Below are 25,632 nucleotides of genomic sequence, written 5' to 3'. Positions count from 1 at the left end.
GCAGTGATTTGTGTCCCTACAACCCCAGCTTCCCCCTACAACACCAGCTTCCCCAAACAACACCAGCTTCCACCCTACAACCCCAGCTTCCCCTTACAACCCCAGCTTCCCCCTACAACCCCAGCTTCCCAATACAACACCAGCTTCCCCCTACAACCCCCACTTCCCCCTACAACCCCAGCTTCCCCATACAACCCCAGCTTCCCCCAACAACACCAGATTCCACCCTACAACCCCAGCTTCCTCCTACAACCCCAGCTTCCCCCTACAACCCCAGCTTCCCCCTACAACCCCAGCTTCCCCCTACAACCCCAGCGCCCCCCAACAACCCCAGCTTCCACCCTACAACCCCAGCTTCCACCCTACAACCCCAGCTTCCACCCTACAACCCCAGCTTCCACCCGACATCACATTTCTTTCTCTTTTCCTCTCTCTCTCCCTGCCCGCCCCTCACTCTATCTCTCTCTCTTTCTGTGTGTGTGCCTCTCCCTCGCTCTCCCTCTCGCCGTGTCTCTTCAAAGCGGTTGTTACTGCGCGGCCCCTGCACATCATTCCACTGCGATGGAAATTAAATGAAGGTGGCTTAACGAACGGATCCAGGCATGCTTTGAAGGATGTAGCCGAGGGAAGCGCCACTGCCAGATCCTTTTCCACAAGCTGTGGATTTGTGCCGCTGATGCGAGGACACAGCAATCACTCAGCCATGCAGAAGCTCCGACAAGAGGACTAATCTCTCCACCTGACTTGTGGAAGCTCCAGATTTTTTTCTCTCCCTGTATTATTTAGCCCCACTGCTAAAGACAGAGGGACAATGGAGACAGCTACCTGAAGTAGATGATCAATTTGTAGCCTTGGACGGACAGACCACAGCCTGCTGCACACATGGATGTGTTTAGCTTTGTGAAGATGCCAAAGCTGTCAGGGTGAGTCCAATGGATGCTGTTTAATTCGCCTGTCTGCTTCCATGCCACTTGTGTAATAAGCGGTGGTGGATCCTTTACCCACAGGCATGATTCACATAGAAAACAGAGGATTTAAAAAGCACCATTTAGAATGGAATCTGGTGTAATGTTTGTAGAAACTGCACATACTGTTAAAATTATTATTATAATGACTTAGTCTGAGTGCTGTCACATGCGATTCATGTGAGATGGAGAGAGAGAGAGAGAGAGAGAGAGAGAGAGAGAGAGAGAGAGAGAGAGAGAGAGAGAGAGAGAGAGAGAGAGAGAGAGAGAGAGAGAGAGGGGAAAAAGAGGGATGGAAAGGGGGAGGAGGAGATGGGGAGAAAAGCAACAGAGACTGAAGTGAAGTGTTCCATGTGTCTGAACTTAATGAGGTGTTTATATCAGAATGTGAATATATGGTCATTGTTCAATCTGCCACTACACATTCATACTCAGTTGCAATACGTAATGGAGTGTTTTATGGTGGGATTTAAAGCATATGCACATACCCATGAATTATTGGTTGGCAGTGACATTTACTGTAACCCTAAAATCACATTTTGATGAATTATATAGTTGCATTTTTCAATGTAATATTAGATATTTATACAGGAATGTTTAATGTTTTATTTCTCAGTAAATCAACCAGGTAAAATCATGAAAAAGATATTGTCATTTGTTATGAGTACACTTTGAGTGTATATTTGTAACTTATTGTGTCTACTGATTGAACTGGGTAAAACTTTTGCAAATGATTGCAACAGTGCGATATGAGGCAGACGTTATGTTACGTTATGTTAATCTTAAGCGAATAGTGAGCATCTAGAAGACAACTCCATATGAAGTGTGTTGAGCCTCCATGAATCAGGGTGAGTTGCCAAACCATGATGTATCTGATTACTCTGAGGTTGTCAACACATTACCTGCACACACAAGTCATTTTAGGAGCCTCTGAGGTTCGACTACAGTGCTATGCAGTTATAAATAGGCTACAGCATAAAACAGGAGGAAAGGTAACTGGAATATGTGTCTGTCTGTCTGTATGTATGTGTCATAACAATTTTGAGTAAGATTCATCCATTTTCCAGACCGACAGTCACATTTTGCGCCTGTTGGGATTTCTGCATTTTATTGATCTGAATCTAGATAATCCTCCTGAGGGATTTGCTTCCATCAGCAACACTGCATGTCTATGGCTGGGATATAATCAGTTTATCATCTAACTTCATATCACATTTCACATTCAAGCCGTTTCCTGTTAAAACATAGACAAGTTCCTCAATGAAACACACGTAGGTAAATTCACTGAAAAATGGACTATTGAATGACAAATGAAAAGCAAATTAGAAACATTTATGGCATTGATTTTCTATATATTCACTATCTTTGTACTAGGGATGATTCATTTATGAGTTTAATCAAAACGCTATATTCACCAATTTTTCACATTGGTGTTGTTTTGTCAGAAATGATTGGTTATGAGAACCTTTATGTGTGTGTAAAATATTACTTTTCTCAGATTTTTTTATTCATACATTTTAGATGTGTGTGAAAAATTTATTTTACTTTTTTTACGTTTATATATCCATTGTTTATCTGGAATTTTTGTATCCTGTGTATTTCAAATAACATTTTATTAGTCACATGCGCCGAATACAACAGGTAGACCTTACAGTGAAACACTTACTTACGAGCCCCTAACCGACAATGCAGTTTAAAAAAATATGGATAACATATAAATTAATAGATAAAAGTAAGAAGTAATTAAAGAGGAGCAGTAAAAAAAGAACAATATATACAGGGGGGTGCCGGTACAGAGTCAATGTGTGGGGACACCGGTTAGTTGAGGTAGTATGTACATGTAGGTAGAGTTAATTAAAGTGACTATGCATAGATGACAACAGAAAGTGGCAGTGGTGTGGAGAGGGGGGGGCAATGTGAATAGTCTGGGTAGCCATTTGACTAGATGTTCAGGAGTCTTGTGGCTTGGGGGTAGAAGCTGTTCAGAAGCCTCTTGGACCTAGACTTGGCGCTCCGGTACCACTTGCCTTGTGGTAGCAGAGAGAACAGTCTATGACTAGGGTGGCTGGAGACTGACAATTTTCAGGGCCTTCCTCTGACACCGCCTGGTATAGAGGTCCTGGATGGCAGGAAGCTTGGTCCCAGTGATGTACTGGGCCGTTCGCACTACCCTCTGTAGTGCCTTGAGTACGGAGGCCGAGCAGTTGCCATACCAGGCAGTATTTGACATAATATGTGGTTGTCTCACCTAGCTATCTTAAGATCAATGCACTATTGCCACTTACTGAAAGTGGCACTGCATAAGAGCATCTGCTAAATGATGAAAATGTCAAATGTACTGTAAATGTTTCACATACAGATCTCATTTTACTGTATTAAATTATTTTGTATACATACATTTAAATATCTAAATATTGATGTCACAGATGTATCATTTGTACATTACACACTTATTGACTGTGTAAAACCAAAAAGTGACAGATTTTAAACAAATACATGTCTGTCATTGAACAACCCCATGGCATGATTAGACGCACACCAATCTTTTTCATAATTTCTTTAAAAAAGAAAAGCTCAATTGCATCTCACCTGTCAGCTGGTGTAATTGAGTCAAGTTTGTAGGCCTCCTTGCTCGCACACTCTTTTTCAGTTCTGCCTACAAATTTTCTTTTGGATTGAGGTCAGGGCTTTGTGATGGCCACTCCAATACCTTGACTTTGTTGTCCTTAAGCCATTTTGCTATAACTTTGGAAGTATGCTTGGGGTCATTGTCCATTTGGAAGACCCATTTGCGACCAAGCTTTACTTTCTGATCGATGTCTTGAGATGTTGCTTCAATATATCCACATCATTTACCCGCCTCATGATGCCATCTATTTTGTGAAGTGCACCAGTCCCTCCTGCAGCAAAGCACCCCCACAACATGATGCTGCCACTCCCGTTCTTCACGGTTGGGATGGTGTTCTTCGGCTTGCAAGCATCCCCCTTTTTCCCCCAAACATAACAATGGTCATTATGGCCAAACAGTTCTATTTTTGTTTCATCAGACCAGAGGACATTTCTCCAAAAAGTACGATCTTTGTCCCCATGTGCTGTTGCAAACCGTAGCCTGGCTTTTTTTATGGCAGTTTTGGAGCAGTGGCTTCTTCCTTGCTGAGCGGCCTTTTAGGTAATGTCGATACAGGACTCGTTTTACTGTGGATATAGATACTTTTGTACCTGTTTCCTCCAGCATCTTCACAATGTCCTTTGCTGTTTCTCTGGGATTGATTTGCACTTTTGCACCAAAGTCAGTTCATCTCTAGGAGACAGAACGTGTCTCCTTCCTGAGCGGTATGACGGCTACGTGGTCCCATGGTGTTTATACTTGCGTACTATTGCTTGTACAGATGAACGTGGTACCTTCAGGCGTTTGGAAATTGCTCCCAAGGATGAACCATACTTGTGGAGGTCTACAATATTCTTTCTGAGGTCTTGGCTGATTTCTTTTGATTTTCCCATGATGTAAAGCAAAGAGGCACTGAGTTTGAAGGTAGGCCTTGAAATTCATCCACAGGTACACCTCCAATTGTCTCAAATGATGTCAAATAGCCTATCATAAGCTTCTAAAGCCATGACATCCTTTTCTGGAATTTTCCAAGCTGTCTAAAGGCACAGTCAACTTAGTGTATGTAAACATCTGACTCACTGGAATTGTGATACAGTGAATTATAAGTGAAATAATCTGTCTGTGAACAAAAAATTACCTGTGTCATGCACACAGTAGATGTCCTAACCGACTTGCCAAAACTATAGTTTGTTAAAACTTCACTAGGGTGGGGGGCAGCATTCGGAATTTTGGATGAAAAACGTGCCCAAATTAAACTGCCTTTTACTCAGGCCCAGACGTTAGGATATGCATGTAATTAGTAGATTTGGATAGAAAACACTCTAAAGTTTCCACAACTGTTAAACTAATTTCTGTGAGTAAAACAGAACTGATATGGCAGGCGAAAACCCGAGGAAAATCCAACCAGGAAGTACTATTATTTTGAAAGGCTGTTTTCCATTGAAAGCCTATCCACCATACAAAGACTTAGGACCCAGTTCACGAGCTCTATGGCTTCCTCTACATGTGGCCAGTCTTTAGGCATTGTTTCAGGCTTTTACTCTGAAAAATTAGGTAGATACAGCACTTTCAATGAGAGGCTAGTGGAAATTTCCAGACATCAGCCATGCGCCTGATCGGGAACGCGCCTTTCTTGTTTCTCCTTTCCTATTGACGAAGCTTTTGTCCGGTTGAAATATTATAGATTTTTTATAACAAAAACAACCGGAGGATTGATTTTAAACATCGTTTGGCAGGTTTCTACTAACTTTTATTGTACTTTTTTAAACTTTTCGTCTGGACTTTTTGTCTGCACGCGTCTTGTAGATTCGGATTACTGGACAAAACGCGTGAACAAAAAGGAGGATTTTGGTCATAAAGAAGGACATTATCGAACGAAACAAACATTTATTGTCTACCAGATGAAGATCATCAAAGGTAAGTGATTAATTTAATCGCTATTTCTGACTTTTGTGAGCCCTCTCCTTGGCTGGAAAATGGCTGTATGGTTTTCTGTGACTAGGTGCTGACCTAACATAATCGCAAGGTGTGTTTTCGCCGTAAAGCCTTTTTGAAATCATACACTGTGGCTGGATTAACGAGAAGTTTACCTTTAAAATGGTGTATAATGCTTGTATGTTTGAGGAATTTTAATTATAAGATTTCTGTTTGTTTTTTTATTTGTCGCCCTGCAATTTCACTGGCTGTTTGTTAGGTGGGACGCAAGCGTCCCAATTGTACCAGAGAGGTTAACAAGAAATTTGTGGAGTGGTTGAAAAACGAGTTGTAATCACTCCAACATAAGTGTATGTAAACTTCCCACTTCAACTGTTTTGGAATGAAACTCTTCAATTATTATCTCAAGTATTACATGTACATTACATTTTTAAGTGGAACTGACAGCATTTGAACTACTTTGCAGATATGAAACAGACAGAAACTCATAATATCAGTAAGAAATGCTTCAAATCCAACTTCATAAGATGTTTTGAAAATAGGGTCGAAAGGCCATGATGTAGAGTTAAGGCATAGTTTGCAGAATGGATGAATGCAGTTCAATTGACTGACTAGTCAGTAAGTTACAAGTATACACTCAAAGTGTACTCATAATAAATTACAATATCTTTGTCATGATTTTACCTGGTTGATTTACTGAGAAATAAAACATTAAACACTACCGTATAAATATCTAATATTACATTGAAATGCATGATTCATATAATTCTCCAATTCATTTCTTGGTAGTCTAAAAATAATGCTATCATGTTGTAAATCACAGTTGCCTGGTACATTGTTTTCTGCCTCCACCTTTTTGGGATGCACTGTTTCAGTTTCAATCACTCAATATTTTGAATAAAGAAAATGGACGACTGTAACTAAGGTTGGGAATGTCAATAAAATCAAATTAGCAAGAGGCAATGATCACTAGTCAGTCATAACGTGCCTAATAGGCTAGCGCCCATGTATCAAGGCCCGCGGGCCAAATAGGACACACAAGCGAGTATAAATGAATCAACAGTTGAGTCATCTACTAATTACAGCCTGATGCGCTCGCGTTGGTGGATTAACCTTTTACTGTAGTGGGCTAAATCAGAGTCACACAGAGTGTACACCTCACACACACACGTTTAAAAAAAAAGAAGACATCTGTACCATGTCAGATAAAGAGTTGTCAGATATATGTCAGATAAAGAGTTGTCAGATATATGTCAGATAAAGAGTTGTCAGATATATGTCAGATAAAGAGTTGTCAGATATATGTCAGATAAAGAGTTGTCAGATATATGTCAGATATAGTGTTGCATCCCAATATTACACTTTATATACATCACAGAAGACTGAAGTATAACCAAACCGGTTGAAAAAAACGTTTGACCTATAAACAGCAGATTTTCGGCGTTTAACTGTTATTTTTTTTAAATAACATTCCAGCCATGAGCTCACTAGGTCATTTGACGGCAAGAAAGGGCTTTACTTCAATTGCACTGCTTTCGTGTGTCCGGTTCAATAACGAGCAGTGGTGGGAATGTGTACTTCTTCATTAGGGTCACAACATAATAGGCACATCTGAAAGCATTGCAGCTAAAGCTGGATTTATAATATAGTAATAATAATTTATCTCTTTCAATACGTTAAAATGCAATATACAGCACCAAATGTACATACAGTGCATTTGGAAAGTATTCAGACCCCTTAACTTTTTCCACATTTTGTTACATTACAGACTTATTCTCAATTTGAATTGATTGTTTTTCCCCTCATCAATCTACACACAATACCACGTAACGACAAAGCAAAAACAGGTTTTTAGTCAATTTTGCAAATGTATCAAAAATGAAACATAACATTTACATAGGTATTCAGACCCTTTAATCAGTACTTTGTTGGATCACCTTAGGCAGTGATTACAGCCTCGAGTCCGCTTAGGTATTACACTAAAAGCTTGGCACACCTGTATTTGGGGAGTTTCTCCCATTCCTCTTTGTAGATCATCTCAAGCTCTGTCAGGTTGGATGGGGAGCGTCACTGCACTGCTATTTTCAGGTCTCTTCAGAGATGTTCAATCGGGTTCAAGTCCGGGCTCTGGCTGGGCCACTCAAGGACATTCAGAAACTTGTCCCGAAGCCACTCCTGCATTGTCTTGGCTGTGTGCTTAGGGTAGTTGTCCTGTTGGAAGGTGAACCTTCGCCCCAGGCTGAGGTCCTGAGCGCTCTGGAGCAGGTTTTCATCATGGATCTCTCTGTACTTTGCTCCGTTCATCTTTCCCTTGATCCTGACTAGTCTTCTGGTCCCTGCCGCTGAAAAACATCCCCACAGCATGATGCTGACAATGCCATGCTTCACCGTAGGGCTGGTGCAAGGTTTCCTCCAGATGTGTCGCTTGGCATTCAGGCCAAAGAGTTCAATCTTGGTTTCATCACACCAGAAAATCTTGTTTCTTATGGTCTGAGAATCTTTAGGTGCCTTTTGGCAAACTACACAGTGTGCTGTCATGTGCCTTTTACTGAGTAGTGGCTTTCGTCTGACCACTCTGCCATAAAGGCCTGATTGGTGGAGTGCTGCAGAGATGGTTGTCCATCTGGAAGGTTCTACCATCTTCACAGAAGAACTCTAGAGCTCTGTCAGAGTGACCATCAGGTTCTTGGTCACCTCCCTGACTAAGGCCCTTCTCCCCCGATTCCTCAGTTTGGTCGGGCGGCCAGCTCTTGGAAGAGTCTTGGTGGTTTCAAACTTCTTCCAATTAAGAACGATGGAGGCAACTGTTTCTTGGGGACCTTCAATGCTGCAGAATGTTTTTGGTACCCTTTCCCAGATCTGTGGCTCGACACATGTCTGTCTCGGAGCTTTACGGACAATTCCTTTGACCCCATGGCTTGGTTTTTGCTTTGACATGCACTGTCAACTGTGGGACCTTATATCAATTGAATTTACCACAGGGGGACTCCAATCAAGAAACATCTCAAGGATGATCGATGGAAACAGCATGGACCTGAGCTAAATTGAGTCTCATAGCAAAGGATCTGAATACTTATGTAAATAAGATATTTGATATATTAAGATATATGCAAAAAATTCTAAAAGCCTGTTTTTCACTTTGACATTAGGATTTATTGTGTGTAGATTGCTGAGGATTTAAAAAATATATACACTGCTCAAAAAAATAAAGGGAACACTTAAACAACACAATGTAACTCCAAGTCAATCACACTTCTGTGAAATCAAACTGTCCACTTAGGAAGCAACACTGATTGACAATAAATTTCACATGCTGTTGAGCAAATGGAATAGACAAAAGGTGGAAATTATAGGCAATTAGCAAGACACCCCCAAAAAAGGAGTGATTCTGCAGGTGGTGACCACAGACCACTTCTCAGTTCCTATGCTTCCTGGCTGATGTTTTGGTCACTTTTGAATGCTGGCGGTGCTCTCACTCTAGTGGTAGCATGAGACGGAGTCTACAACCCACACAAGTGGCTCAGGTAGTGCAGTTCATCCAGGATGGCACATCAATGCGAGCTGTGGCAAAAAGGTTTGCTGTGTCTGTCAGCGTAGTGTCCAGAGCATGGAGGCGCTACCAGGAGACAGGCCAGTACATCAGGAGACGTGGAGGAGGCCGTAGGAGGGCAACAACCCAGCAGCAGGACCGCTACCTCCACCTTTGTGCAAGGAGGTGCACTGCCAGCGCCCTGCAAAATGACCTCCAGCAGGCCACAAATGTGCATGTGTCTGCTCAAACGGTCAGAAACAGACTCCATGAGGGTGGTATGAGGGCCCGACGTCCACAGCTGGGGGTTGTGCTTACAGCCCAACATGAATTATAAACATTATAAATCAATGACCTGCCATTTCGTTATGTTTTTTCAATATAGCCCATGCGCTGATTTAGTTACAACTTAACTATGGCGAGAGCACTGGCTTCTGCCATATGGACACATTGATACACTGTGATCCATTGGTGGCTAAAGAAATGAGAGCAGAGAACTCAGAGATAGCCTATAGGCCAGTGAAGCAGTAGGCTTATAACTTCCATCATCAACTAAGTAAAATACATAGGCCTCAAGCTGGCAAATAAAAACAGTAGAAAATATCCTGCTCGCTCGAGGTAAGCAACACTGTAGCATGCATGAGAGCACCAGCTATTCCAGATGACTGTGTGATCACGCTCGCCATAGCCGATGTGAGCAAGACCTTTTAAAACAGGTCATTCACAAGGCCAGATGGATTACCAGGGCGTGTACTCAGAGCTCAGAGTCTTCACTGGCATTTTCAACCTATCCCTGACCGAGTCTGTAATACCCACATGTTTCAAACAGACCCCCATAGTCCCTGTGCCCAAGAACACTAAGGTAACCTGCCTAAATGACTACCGCCCCGTAGCACTCACGTCAGTAGCCATTAAGTGCTTTGAATGGCTCACATCAACACCATCATCCCGGAAACCCTAGAACCACTCCAATTTACATACCGCCCCAACAGATCGACAGATGACGCTATCTCAATCGCACTCCATAATGCCCTTTCCCACCTGGACAAAAGGAACACCTATGTGAGAATGCTGTTCATTGACTACAGCTCAGCGTTCAACACCATAGTGCCCAGAAAGCTCATCACTAAGCTAAGGACCCTGGAACTAATCACCTCTCTCTGCAACAGGATCCTGCATTTACTAACGTCCCCAAGTAGCAAGGGTAGGCAACAACACATCTGTCACACTGATCCTCAGACTGTCTCACCATCAACGATGAGACAGCCTATAGGGAGGAGGTCAAAGACCTATGAGTGTGGTGCCAGGCCAACAACCTCTCCCTCAATGTGAGCAAGACTAAGGAGCTGATTGTGGAATACAGGAGAAGGAGGGATGAACATGCCCCAATTTACATCGACGGGGCTGAAGTGGAAAGGGTCGAGACTTTCAAATTCCTTAGTGTCCACATCACCAACAAACTATCATGGTCCAAACACACCAAGACAGTCGTGAAGAGGGCACGGGTCCCCAGATCCTCAAAAAGTTCAACAGCTGCACCATCGAGAGCATCCTGACCGGTTGCATCACCGCATGGTATGGCAACTGCTCGGTATTTGACCGTAAAGCGCTACTAAGAGTAGTGCGTACGGCCCAGTGCATCACTGGGGCCAAGCTTCCTGCCATCCAGGACCTATATACCAGGCGGTGTCAGAGGAAGGCCCAGAAATGGGGCCCATGATAAATCAAAGGCTTCAGTCGCCCAAGTGCTAGACTGTTCTCCCTGCTACCGCACGGCAATCAGTACTGGAGCCCCAAGTCTAGGTCCAAAAGGCTCCTTAACAGCTTCTACCCCAAGCTATAATCCCGCTGAACAATTAATCAAATGGCCACCCAGACTATTTCCACAACTGCTACTCGCTGTTTATGTATGCATAGTCACTTTACCCCTACCTATAAATTACCACGACTAACCTGTACTCCGGACATTTACTCGGTACCGGGCCCCCTGTATATAGCCTCGTTATTGTCATGTAATTCTACTGTTACTTTTTATTTTATTTAGTATTTTCTTAAGTCTGTTTCTTGAACTGCACTGTTGGTTAAGGGCTTGTAAGTGAGCATTTCACGGTAGGGTCTACATCTGTTGTATTTGGCATATGTGACAAATACAATTTGATTTGATGAAAATTCTGGTTCTTTTGATCACAGTCATCTGTCTTCTCTGCCTGTCTGCATCCCTTTCTAAATGTCTTGACTTGAGCTATTGCTAGTGAAGTTCAACATTGTATCAAATCATCACAGGGTCCGGCCCAAAGCTGTCGCCGTTAGCAACATTGTATCCACTAGCCTATTCTGAGCCCTACATTTTTCCTGCACCAGCGATCTCGGAACAGAAAGCTGTTTTTTAAAGACATTTCCACTGAATATATGGGATCATCAGATCATTATATTTTGCTCTTTCACACCGAGGCTTGGTGATTATCGAGGCCGGGAGTGTTGGAAAGATTTTTCAAATAATGAGGAACTATCATTTGCAATGGATGTTAAAAATAAATAAAAAAACTTTGTTGTCTTGTGTGAGGCGAAGAAATAATGAGTTGTGTGCGTGGGAGACGCACCATATCTTCGCCTCATCCCCCTTCATCTTGATGCAACATTTTAAATTATACTCAAGACACATGATCTTCACACACAGGCTTATTTAGACGCTTTTTACTAACAGACGCAACTCAATCAGCTAATGTCACACGTACTATCCAAACTGCAGTCTTTTCTTTGTCTTCTACATTCTTCGTCTTCAACTTCTATGATGTCGAAGCGGTCCGCAAACAACTCTTTAAGTGCACGACGCCACCTACTGTGCTGGAATGTACGATCAATCATGATTTTCCCAAATTCTGTACTAATGTGAAAATATAAAAAACTAATGAATCCCTACCAACTTCTACCACACCCTACCCCTCCCCAACACCATTAAGCTTTATCTATATCATGCGGAAAAATTCACCCTTAGGATTGTTCAGCATGTCAACAACCATTTCAGCAGTAACATACGTTACCCCCAATATCTCTTTTGCCATCTCCACATTAACCTTCCACCTGGCATTTCTGCTTTCCACAACCCGAGTCGTATTGATAACCTTACCAATAAAAGCAATGAAGTCAACTTTATTCATTATCGAAGTGTCCTTTGACACTACACATTTATGAGCACAATATTTCTGAACATGCCTTGAAACCATGCCAGGACCAGCAGAAACACCATCCCCGACATTATGTCTAGTTAGTACAGGAGCCATGGAAGCTCCATCAGTCTGACATTATGTCTAGTTAGTACAGGAGCATCCATGGAAGCTCTATCAGTCTGACAGTAGGTCTGGCTAGTACTGGAGCAGCCATGGAAGCTCCATCAGTCTGACATTATGTCTAGTTAGTACTGGAGCAGCCATGAAAGCTCCATCAGTCTGACATTATGTCTAGTTAGTACAGGAGCAGCCATGGAAGCTCCATCAGTCTCACATTATGTCTAGGTAGTACTGGAGCAGCCATGGAAGCTCCATCAGTCTGACATTATGTCTAGTTAGTACAGGAGCAGCCATGGAAGCTCCATCAGTCTGACATTATGTCTAGTTAGTACAGGAGCAGCCATGGAAGCTCCATCAGTCTGACATTATGTCTAGTTAGTACAGGAGCAGCCATGGAAGCTCTATCAGTCTGACAGTAGGTCTGGTTAGTACTGGAGCAGCCATGGAAGCTCCATCATTCCACACAGTAGTTCCACCAATCTGTATTTTTTATTTATTTAACTAGGCAAGTCTTACAGTCTCTGCATATAGTTGTCATCATGACTAATTCTATATCTCTGAGCCTCTCTCTGCACCTGGCATCCACCAAATGCTGCACTATGTTCTCCCCCAATTACAACACTTAACCTTCACATTGTTCCCACATTCACCATAATCATGTTCCCCTTCCACAGTTGGCACATCTTTTCCTTTCTTTACACTTAAAACAGTGTGATTGGGGATGGTTCAAATTCTCTAACATTGAAGCTAAGGAATCCTATCTGTACTTTTCCCTGCAAGACGTTCTCAAACCTCAGCGTCACTGATAGGCTTTCACTTTGACCCTCTTTCCTACTGACCAACCTTTTGGCCTCAATCACTCTGCCTCCCTATACATTTTCTTTAATCTCATCTGTGGACATATATATTGGGACCCCAGTGATCTCTCCTCAACCAAACATAAGCACCAGGGACATGGCTTTTAGTCTTCTTTCCATTTTCAGAATCATCTCTTACTGAGCCTGGCTACCACACAATATTAACAATCTACCATGTCCAATGAACCGAGCTAATTTCACTTCGCCTACCTCTTTCTCTATGTCACTAGTTAGTTGGATAGGGTGCAACACTCCAACACATCCACTCCAACACATCACTACTCTTGCATCCTACCTTGGCCCTCTTTATGCATTCTTTACTAGACGCTCCACTGCTTTCTGTATCATGATCTCTCTTCTTCCTATGTCTTTCCACTACAGACCATTCAGGTCCTTGACCCTCATCCTCCCGCTCTATACCATCAGAACTGACACCCCTATTGTGACGTTCCAGCACAGCTGTTGCTTCATCAACTTCTTCTCCATTTCGCCCACTCTACTCGTCGCCATTTCTGACTCCCCAAAATAGCAGGCTCCCCAAACACAATTGTGATTTGAAACAATATATTTTTTTAAAGAAGCTCATGATCATTTGTCATGCATCCTGGTGAAATATTTAGAGTTATTTTATTTAGACCGTATTAATTAAATCATGACTTAATGCGTCTTTCTGTCGGCGCACAAATAAATTATCAATACCAAGGAGGTATGGTAGGGCGGGGCAGACCCTCTAAGGCCCGCCCATAACGTCGCCACTGGTGAGTGACCAACTTTTCCCCCTCATATCGTTTTTCTATGGCTACAGCTAAAGAATCAGGTGTCATTTGGTTAGCTAGCAAGAGATGTGAATTGTATTGCTATCTATCTAGCTATGCTGAACTTGAACGGATGTTATTCACAGCTAGCATATCTATTAGTTGTCAATCAAATGGGCGGGAAGGCAGGCATGTTCCCCGTGAGTTGTGACAAGCATGCATTATCTGTTTATCTAATGGTCCCTCGGCTAGCATTAACTTTAGTTGTCAACTCAAATCAAATTGTATTAGTCACATGCGCCGAATACAACAAGTGTAGACCTTACAGTGAAATGCCTACTTATGAGCCCCTAACCAAGAATATATACGGGGGGTACCGCTACAGAGGTAGAGTTATTAAAGTGACTATGCATCGATGACAACAACAGAGAGTAGCAGCGGTGTAAAAGAGAGGGGGCGGGCAATGCAAATAGTCTAGGTAGCCATTTGATTAGATGTCCAGGAGTCTTATAGCTTGACAATTTTTAGGACCTTCCTCTGGCACCGCCTGGTATAGAGGTCCTGGATGGCAGTAAGCTTGGCCCCAGTGACGTACTGGGCCGTTCGCACTACCCTCTGTAGCGCTTTGCGGTCGGAGGCCGAGCAGTTGCCAAACCAGGCGGTGATGGAACCAGTCAGGATGCTCTCAATGGTACAGGTGTAGAACCTTTTGAGGATCTGAGGACCCATGCCAAATCTTTTCAGTCTCCTCGGGGGTAATAGGTTTTGTCGTGCCCTCTTCACGACTGTCTTGGTGTGCTTAGACCATGTTAGTTTGTTGGTGATGTGGACACATGAATTTGATGCAAAGAGTCAATATTTGCAGCGTTGACCCTTCTTTTTCAAGACCTCTGCAATCCGTCCTGGCATGCTGTCAATTAACTTCTGGGCCACATCCTGACTGATGGCAGCCCATTATTGCATAATCAATGCTTGGAGTTTGTCAGAATTTGTGGGGTTTTGTTTGTCCACCCGCCTCTTGAGGATTGACTACAAGTTCTCAATGGGATTAAGGTCTGGGGAGTTTCCTGGCCATGGACCCAAAATATCGATGTTTTGTTCCCCGAGCCACTTATCTTGCCTTATGACAAGGTGCTCCATCCTGCTGGAAAAGGCATTGTTCGTCACCAAACTGTTCCTGGATGGTTGGGAGAAGTTGCTCTCGGAGGATGTGTTGGTACCATTCTTTATTCATGGCTGTGTTCTTAGGCAAAATTGTGAGTGAGCCCACTCCCTTGGCTGAGAAGCAACCCCACACATGAATGGTCTCAGGATGCTTTACTGTTGGCATGACACAGGACTGATGGTAGCGCTCACCTTGTCTTCTCCGGACAAGCTTTTTTCCAGATGCCCCAAACAATTGGAAAGGGGATTCATCAGAGAAAATTACTTTACCCCAGTCCTCAGCAGTCCAATCCCTGTACCTTTTGCAGAATATCAGTCTGTCCCTGATGTTTTTCCTGGAGAGAAGTGGCTTCTTTGCTGCCCTTCTTGACACCAGGTCATCCTCCAAAAGTCTTTCGCCTCACTGTGCGTGCAGACGCACTCACACCTGCCTGCTGCCATTCCTGAGCGTTCTCTGTACTGTTGGTGCCCCGATCCCGCATCTGAATCCACATTAGGAGACGGTCATGGCGCTTGCTGGATTTTCTTGGGCGCCCTGAAGCCTTCTTCAAAACAACTGAACCTTTCTCCTTGAAGTTCTTGATGATCCGATAAATGGTTGATTTCGATGCAATCTTACTGGCAGCAATATCCTTGCCTGTGAAGCCCTTTTTTGTACAAAGCAATGATGACGGCACTTGTTTCCTTGCAGTTAACCATGATTGACAGAGGAAGAACAATGATTCCAAGCACCACCCTCCTTTTGAAGCTTCCAGTCTGTTATTCGAACTCAATCAGCATGAAAGAGTGATCTCCAGCCTTGTCCTTGTCAACACTCACACCTGTGTTAATGAGAGAATCACTGACATGATGTCAGCTGGTCCTTTTGTGACAGGGCTGAAATGCAGTGGAAATGTTTTTGGGGGTTTCAGTTCATTTGCATGGCAAAGAGGGCCTTTGCAATTAATTGCAATTCATCTGATCACTCTTCATAACATTCTGGAGTATATGCAAATTGCCATCATACAAACTGAGGCAGCAGACTTTGAGAAAATTAATATTTGTGTCATTCTCAAAACCTTTGGCCATGACTGTAGATAAAAGAAAATGGATGATTTGTGTGAAACATGCTGTATACCTTGATAAAGGTCATAAGCCCAGTTGTGCCATTGGTGGTTTGGGTGGCATGTGCATGCTGAGGGTTATTAGGTCTCGTCTTGGAGGGGTAATCTATGTCCCTCGTCAATAAAACGGTGGGGGAGATGTGTGTTTGTGGTGTCCTTTATGCAATACCATCTAGAAACTCTGTCTGCCTAACCTGCCTGTCTGCCTGCCTGTCTGCCTGTGTTTAACTGATGTCCAATTATATAGGAGCTTCTTCCCACTACCAGTTGCAACGGCATAGTGGATTTTATTAGTTGTATAGTACAGTGACTGGTGCAATGAGAGTTATTGATTGTTTTGATGGGGGATGTTCTAATATAATTGGTGCAGAGCCCAGTGGGCTCCTGGAACTAGTGCATGAAAGAAAACAAGGTAGGCAGCCAGTATGACACTTTAGGAACTGATGCCTGCAGGAGGAAGAACATCTCTATTCGATGATGTTCTGGCTAGGCCTGAATAACAGGCAGACGGCAGTGGAGGCTGCTGATTGGAGGACAGCTCATAATAATGGCTAGAACAGAGTGAAAGGAATGGCATCAAACACCTGATAACCACTGAGTTTGATGTTGTTGATACCTTTACACCTATTCCGTTCCAGCCATTACCAGGTGCCAGTCCTCCCCAATTAAGGTGCCACCAGCCTCCTGTAGGTAGACAGTGTTCAGACTCAGAGACAGAAGGATTTCAACCACACTCACACAACAATAATACTAAGTAAGATATTGGCGGATGGGCTCATTAGTCTTGAAACCACGTAAACAATGTAGTTTCAAGGCAATTTGTATTTTTCTGAAAGTAAATCTACGACACTCCATTTAGTATGATTTGTTATGAACGGAATTGCGTTTGTACCAGGTCATACGGATTAGAAGACGTATATTATCATAAGTCTTACCCAGTCGTACAATAGCATAAAGATTGGATGATGCAACTTATCATACCTGCTGGAGGATGTATAGTATTGCACGTCTTTATCTGAGACCAGGTTACGCAATTACACCAAAGGAGAATTATAGGGAGGATTGGCGATTAGGGGAACTAAAACGACCAAAGTTAGGTGAATTCACGTAGCAGGTTAGGTGAACTGGGTTAATATTAGAATAAGGGTTATCTAAAATGCTACAGTTGTCCCTGACAAGATTCAAACATGAAACCTTTGGATTGCTAGACTGTGGTGTATTATGCCTACCCATCCTCCCCAGCCGACATCCCTACTTTTAGTTTCTGTCTAAAGTAACTGGACCATTAGTAGGTATTATAAGTCTGGGAGGTGCTCAGAAATACATAAAGTATGTTTCATATGGCTCTAAGTAAATTGTCCTATAAATAAATGGTAGAGAGAGAGAGCTGCCTGCCATAGTGTAGTAACTGCCCATGGCAACAATATCAGCACTTACAAAGACAAATAGGGGCATTTAATATTCAGCTCTTTTGAAATAATGTTTAAAATATGTAATAGATGGTGTTGCCCAGGGGCAGAAGCCAAATGCAAAGCGCTAGATACCAACACCGCGCTTCCTTACTGTGTGAGAGACAACTGTGAAATATACATACCACTCTTGGGACTAGATTTGGCTTCATTTGCTGTGTTAATTATTCTCTCCCCCTGCTGATCACGTGCGATGTAGGTATTTAACACCATTTTATTACCATTAAAGATGCCAAAAAAAACGTGAGAGATGTAGCACACAAAACGGACCTTATGCTCACCACGACAGAAAGTGGTTATACATTTCGGCTGCACGTCAAGCATTCAAGTATAGCGTTCATACTTTAAGCTTGAAATGAGACAAGGTTTTATGGTTTCAGTGAAATGCATTTGTGACTGAATGGAGATAGAGAAACTATCTGTAGGGTCAAACAGATACATTACGTTTACACCGTGTCTCAAATACGGTGCCATTTAGGATGCAGCTAGGGAATCTGAACTTTCAGATCAACTCCCCCAGGCTCTCTCTCTCTGTCTCCTCCTCCAGATCAACGCCCCCCGGCTCTCTCTCTCTGTCTCCTCCTCCAGATCAACTCCCCCAGACTCTCTCTCTGTCTCCTCCTCCAGATCAACTCCCCCAGGCTCTCTCTCTCTGTCTCCTCCTCCAGATCAACTCCCCATGGCTCTCTCTCTCTGTCTCCTCCTCCAGATCAACTCCCCCAGGCTCTCTTGTTCTCTCTGTCTCCTCCTCCAGATCAACTCCCCATGGCTCTCTCTCTCTGTCTCCTCCTCCAGATCAACTCCCCCAGGCTCTCTTGTTCTCTCTGTCTCCTCCTCCAGATCAACTCCCCATGGCTCTCTCTCTCTGTCTCCTCCAGATCAACTCCCCCAGGCTCTCTTGTTCTCTCTGTCTCCTCCTCCAGATCAACTCCCCCAGGCTCTCTCTCTCTGTCTCCTCCTCCAGATCAACTCCCCCAGGCTCTCTCTCTCTTTCTCCTCCGCCAGATCAACTCCCCCTGGCTCTCTCTCTCTGTCTCCTCCTCCAGATCAACTCCCCCAGGCTCTCTTGTTCTCTCTGTCTCCTCCTCCAGATCAACGCCCCCAGGCTCTCTCTCTCTGTCTCCTCCTCCAGATCAACGCCCCCAGGCTCTCTCTCTCTGTGTCTCCTCCTCCAGATCAACGCCCCCCGGCTCTCTCTCTCTGTCTCCTCCTCCAGATCAACTCCCCCAGGCTCTCTCTCTCTGTCTCCTCCTCCAGATCAACGCCCCCAGGCTCTCTCTCTCTGTCTCCTCCTCCAGATCAACGCCCCCCGGCTCTCTTGCTCTCTCTGTCTCCTCCTCCAGATCAACTCCCCCTGGCTCTCTCTCTAAGTCTCCTCCTCCAGATCAACCCCCCAGGCTCTCTCTCTCTGTCTCCTCCTCCAGATCAACGCCCCCCGGCTCTCTTTCGGTCTCCTCCTCCTTGGGGATGCTCATCTCAGCTGCTGCTTGTCCACAGATTAGATATCCAAACACATGTACATTACTTCCCCCTCACAAACTACTGACATGTTCAATTTACAGTGAGATTAGTGTGTAGCACTGGGAGGAGTTTCAAGAGTAGTCCCCATGCTTCCGTGAGAGTGTACCCTGTCACTCTAGTGTTTCAAACAGAGCCCATCTCTTTTCTTTGGAATCTGATGTGGACAGCAGGGATAACATGCTGCAGCAGTTGCTGCCAGTCAGTTCAGTGTGCTGTTTCAGCACTGATTGACAGGACAGCTCCCAGAGGTCAACATTACTTGTGTTTTATGGAGGGAGGATTTTAATGCTTGCAATGCATTTAAGAAAATTGGTGTGTGTGTGTGTTAGGCTTGGGCGGTATACCATATATTCTGCATACAAGGGTATTTTCAATTACTGACAGTATGATTTTCAATACCGTTCCCCATTTCTCCCCCCCAAAAAATCTCACAAAAATTCTATTGATTCACATTAAGTAAGCATTTCACGGTAAGGTCTACTACACCTGTTGTATTCGTGCCCAAAAAATTGTTATTTGATTATGTTTGTTTTTTTACAAATAGCATGAAGCAAACAGAAGTTTCGTGACATAATGTCCTGTCACGCCTTGACCTTAGAGAGACTTTTTATTTCTCTATTTGGTTTGGTCAGGGTGTGATTAGGGTGGGCATTCTAGGTTTTCTGTTTCTATGTTGGTGTGTTTGATTCCCAATCGGAGGCAGCTGTCTATCTTTGTCTCTGATTGGGAATCAGATATATGTTGTAAGTTTCCTTTTGGGTTTTGTGGGATCTTGTCTTTGTTTGCTGCTTTCTGCACGACTAGCTTTACATTTGTGTTCATTGTTTTTTCCCAGTGTTATGTTTTCAAATAATGAGAGAATGTACACTGACCACACTGCACCTTGGTCCGGTCATTTATCATCCGACGACGAGCGTAACATGTCCACTGCTGGGCAGCACAAGAGAGGTGATCAAGTTACTCTTGAAATTCACTTGGCCAGCTCAATGTATAATAACTAAACTCAGCAAAAAAAAGAAATGTCATCTTACTGTCGACTGCGTTTATTTTCAGCAAACTTAACATGTGTAAATATTTGTATGAACATAACAAGATTCAACAACTGAGACATAAGCTGAACAAGTTCCACAGACATGTGACTAACAAAAATAGAATAATGTGTACCTGAACAAAGGAGGGCTCAAAATAACAGTCAGTATCTTGTGTGGCCACCAGCTGCATTAAGTACTGCAGTGCATCTCCTCCTCATGGACTGCACCAGATTTGTCAGTTCTTGCGGTGAGATGTTACCCCACTCTTCCACCAAGGCACCTGCAAGTTCCTGGACATTTCTGGTGGCAATGGCCCTAGCCCTCACCCTCCGATCCAACAGGTCAGACATGCTCAACGGGATTGAGATCTGGGCTCTTCGCTGGCCATGGCAGAACACTGACATTCCTGTCTTGCAGGAAATCACACACAGAACGAGCAGTATGGCTGATGGCATTGGCATGCTGGAGGGTCATGTCAGGATGAGCCTGCAGGAAGTGTACCACAAGAGAGAGGGGGATGTCTTCCCTGTAACGCACAGCGTTCAAATTGCCTGCAATGACAACAAGCTCAGTCCGATGATGCTGTGACACACCGCCCCAGACCTTGACGGACCCTCCTCCACCAAATCGATCTCGCTCCAGAGTACAGTCCTCCGTGTAACGCTCATTCCTTTGACGATAAATGCGAATCCGACCATCACCCCTGGTGAGACAAAACCGCGAGTCGTAAGTGAAGAGCACTTTTTGCCAGTCCTGTCTAGTCCAGCGACGGTGGGTTTGTGCCCATAAGCGACGTTGTTGCCGGTGATGTTTGGTGAGGACCTGCCTTACAACAAGCCTACAAGCCCTCAGTCCAGCCTCTCTCAGCCTATTGCGGACAGTCTGAGCACTGATGGAGGGATTGTGCGTTCCTGGTGTAACTCTGGCAGTTGTTGTTGCCATCCTGTACCTGTCCCGCAGGTGTGATGTTCGGAAGTACTGATCCTGTGCAGGTGTTGTTACACGTGGTCTGCCACTGTGAGGACGATCATCTGTCTGTCCTGTCTCCCTGTACCGCTGTCTTAGGCCTCTCACGGTACGGACATTGCAATTTATTGCCATGGCCACATCTGCAGTACTCATGCCTCCTTGCAGCATGCCTAAGGCACGTTCATGCAGATGAGTAGGGACCCTGGGCATCTTTCTTTTGATGTTATTCAGAGTCAGTAGAAAGGCCTCTTTAGTGTCCTAAGTTTTCATAACTGTGACCTTAATTGCCTACCGTCTGTAAGCTGTTAGTGTCTTAACGACCGTTCCACAGGTGCATGTTCATTAATTGTTTATGGTTCATTGAACAAGCATCGGAAACAGTGTTTAAACCCTTTACAATGAAGATCTATGAAGTTATTTAGATTTTTGCTAATTATCTTTGAAAGACAGGGTCCTAAGTTTATAAGATAACTATCTAAGATCTGCCAAATACATTTTCTCCAGCTCAAGGCCCAAGCTAGGAATTTGGATAGCTAATTTTCTATCTAAATATCTGGGCAATTGGATTGGCAAGGATTTAACATTTCAAAAACATAATGATGAGCCAGTTAAAAAGTAAAGATTTAAAGTTGGCAGATTGTATAGTCAACTTCCCTGCCAGTTATTGACTATGGTGACACCATTTACCTGAATGCAGCAGCCATTAAACAGTCTTAACTTGACGCTAGGGGTCAGATTATTTTTATTTTTTTAAATAACGTTCCCAAGGTAAACGGACAATTTCTCAGGTCCAGATCGTAGAATATACTTATAATTTACAGATTAGGATATAAAACCCTCCAAAGTTTCCAAAACTGTCAAAATATTGTCTGTAAGTTTAACAAAACTGATTCTGCAGGCGAAAACCTGAGAAAATCTAACCCGGACGTGATATATATATATTTTTTAATCTGTGTTTCCTGGCCCGTCTTTCTTCTATTTAAAAGGGTATCAACCAGATTCCTTTTCCAATGACTTCCTCAGGCTGTGACTAGGCTATAGACATAGTTTCAGGCTTTTATTTTGAAAAATGAGCGAGATTTTTCAAAACTAGTCAGGTGTCCTCTGATTAGTTCCTGCGTGCGAGAGGGTAGCTCTCCATTTTCTTTTTCTCTCTTAGGTTACGGCCCGGTTGAAATATTATCGATTATGTATGTTAAAAACAACCTGAGGAATGATTATAAAAAACATTTGACATGTTTCTACAAACATTACGGATACTTTTGGGAATTTTTGTCGAACGGAACGAGGCTTTGGTTTTCTGAACATAACGCGCAACCCAAATGGCGTTTTTTTGTTATAAAAGTAATATTTATCGAACAAAAAGAACATTTGTTGTGTAACTGGGAGTCTCGTGAGCACAAACATCCAAAGATTATCAAAGGTTAGCGATTCATTTTATTGCTTTTCTGACTTTCGTGACCAAGCTAACCAAGCTAGTATAAGGCTAACTGTTCTAGCATTGATTGATACACTCACAAAAGCTTAGATTGCTTTCGCTGACATGATAGGTGGATTAACAACATGCTAAACTGTGTTTTGGTATATTTCACTTGTGATTGCATGATTATAAATATTTTTAGTAATATTTTGCGCCCTGCAATTCAGCGGTTGTTTAGGAAAATGATCCCGTAAAAGGGATCCGTAGCGCAGAGAAGTTAAACCTTTAGATCATGTCAAATCAAAGTTTATTTGTCACGTGCGCCGAATACAACAGGTGTAGTAGACCTTACAGTGAAATGCTTACTTACAAGCCCTTAACCAACAGCACAATTTTTAAGTAAAAAAATTGGTATTAGGTAAACGATAAATAATTAAAGAAATTTAAAAAAAAACTGGGATTGGGAATCCCAAAATTGGGAATCCAGATTTCTAAGGGACCTTCCTGCAGTTCTTATCGCTTCCACTGGATGTCAACAGTCTTTAGAAATTGGTTGAGGTTTGTCCTTTGAGAAATGAAGAAGTAACCATGTTCAGAATGAGGCTCCTGTGAAGTGTACAGTTTGTTAGAGGCGCGTGACCAGAAAGCATGCTACACATTGTTTTCCTCCGGTATTGAACACAGATCATCCCGTCTTCAATTTTATCGATTATTTACGTAAAAAAATACCTAAAGATGTATTACAAAAGTAGTTTGAAATGTTTGGACAAAGCCTACAGGTAACTTCAGAGATATTTTGTAGTCACGTTGTACAAGTTGGAACCGGTGTTGTTCTGGATCAAACGCGCCAAATAAATGGACATTTTGGATATATATCGATGGAATTAATCGAACAAAAGGACCATTTGTGATGTTTATGGGACATATTGGAGTGCCAACAGAAGAAGCTCGTCAAAGGTAAGGCATGATTTATATCTTTATTTCTGCGTTTTGTGTCGCGCCGGGAGGGTTAAAATATGATGGTCTGTGATTGTTAGCTGGGGTGCTATCCTCAGATAATAGCATTGTTTGCTTTCGCCGTAAAGCATTTTTGAAATCTGACACGTTAGCTAGATTCACAACAAGTGTAGCTTTAATTTGGTATATTGAATGTGTGATTTCATGAAAGTTACATTTTTATAGTAATTTATTTAAATTTGGCGCTCTGCATTTTCACTAGATGTTGGCCAGGTGGTACGCTACCGTCCCACATATCCCAGAGAGGTTTTAAAGTGACTATGCAAAGATGATAAACAGAGAGTAGCAGCAGCGTAAAATAGGGGTTTGCGGGGGTGGCGGAAAACAATGCAAATAGTCCGTGTAGCCGTTTGATTACCTGTTCAGGAGTCTTATTGCTTGGGGGTAAAAGCTGTTGATAATAATTTTGGTCCAAGACTGGCGCTCCGGTACCGCTTGCCATGCCGGTAGCGGAGAGAACAGTCTATGACTGGGGTGGTTAAATCTGGTTAAATCTTTAACAATTAATACTCATCACTGCATCCTGTATTTAAAGTTTGGCTGGTCCTCAATAAAGTCCTGTAGATCACTTCACTATTCCCTTTTTGTTTAAAAAGGTCTACTACACAAGCTTCCGACCTACCTAACTTCGTTGTTGAAGTATACAAATGTGAGTTACCAAATGCGTTCACAGGGTTGTTGCTTAACTCTTGAGGTTCCTCGGTTCTCCACCAAATTAGGTAAATCAGCTTTCAGTTTTACTGCTCCTCACTGCTGGAACAATTTACCAAACTTTACAAAAGGATGTTCTGATGTCGCTCTGGCAATTTAAAGTATTGATTGAGGACCTTGTAGCTGAGGAATGTAACTGTTTTTGTTAAATGTTGTGTTGTGCTGTATTTTTTATTTAATTTGACATTGTATTGGTTGCAGTTTTGTTTCATATTGTATTTATTGTTGTGTTACAATCATCCGGGTTTGTGAACGAGACCCTTGTCTCAATGTGTTTCCCCTGAATACAGAAAATATTTACAAATAATTGGTGTCTAGCTTGCAAGATCAAAACGAAGGTTTCAAACTCAATGACAACAGAGGTTATTATCTAGTGCAATGAAGGGTCGGGAGGTAGCCTAGTGGTTAGAGCGTTGGGCCAGGTTGCTGGTTTGAATCCCTGAGATGAGAAGTTAAAAATCTGTCGTTCTAACCCTGGGCAAGGCAGTTAACCCACTGTTCCCCGGGACAGCAGAGACTACAGTGTGCCTTTGGATATGGTTGTATAACTTTATGAGCTGGGTTGTCGGGCCTGCATTTAGTTTGTTTGTTTGCACTTCTTAGCATTAACCCAGCGTCCGCTATGACATCTCACTAGTATTTTGTTAGCATACAGTACGTACATATGTGTATATATGTATATATATATATATATATATATATATATATAATAATAATAAATCAAAAAATATTATATATGAATATTTATTTATTTATTATAGTTTGGAAAGAAATAGTGCTCCTTGTGTTCACTACCGGTAATCAAATCAAACATTATTTGTCACATGTGCTGAAAAGAGCGTGTATTTATAATCCACTGGAAAGTGATAGCGCCTCTGACTGCATACAGTCTAGAGACCATTGGATACTTAGGGTCGATTGTTGTTTTGATGTGGGTCTGATGTGGGTTTGAACTTGGAAAATAAGCTATGCCCAGAAATCAGACACCTTTAGAGGTAAAGATACTGCTTCCTGCTCCTCTCCCACACATACATATAGACATGTAGCAGATGTGAAAAGTAGGCGAGGTCGTGATCTTTGTGTTTCAACTTGGATTATAATATGGAGCCTGAAGTCCACAGACCTTCATTGCCATGGCAACTCCCAGGAGTTTTATTGGTTATTACTCAACAACTGTTATGTTTCCTGAAGGCTGACTGCTGGTGGAAAATTGCTACTCTTGAGGAGGAGGGTTTACAATTCTCGATCTTATTATTTTTGGAGGGTTATGGACTTTCTGTTTCTGCTTTAA

General features: G+C 42.8%; 1 pseudogene; it reads left to right on the top strand.

Annotated features, from left to right (window-relative positions):
* Positions 1 to 448: 448 nt before the first annotated feature.
* LOC129820844 (FERM and PDZ domain-containing protein 4-like) overlaps positions 449 to 25,632 on the top strand; it is a 68,604-nt pseudogene continuing 43,420 nt past the window's right edge.

This window comes from Salvelinus fontinalis, chromosome 23 (assembly GCF_029448725.1).
Source record: "Salvelinus fontinalis isolate EN_2023a chromosome 23, ASM2944872v1, whole genome shotgun sequence".
In the NCBI taxonomy this organism is placed as follows: Eukaryota; Metazoa; Chordata; class Actinopteri; order Salmoniformes; family Salmonidae; genus Salvelinus; species Salvelinus fontinalis.
The sequence above is the reverse complement of the archived record's forward strand: the minus strand, read 5'-3'. Positions and strand labels throughout refer to the sequence as shown.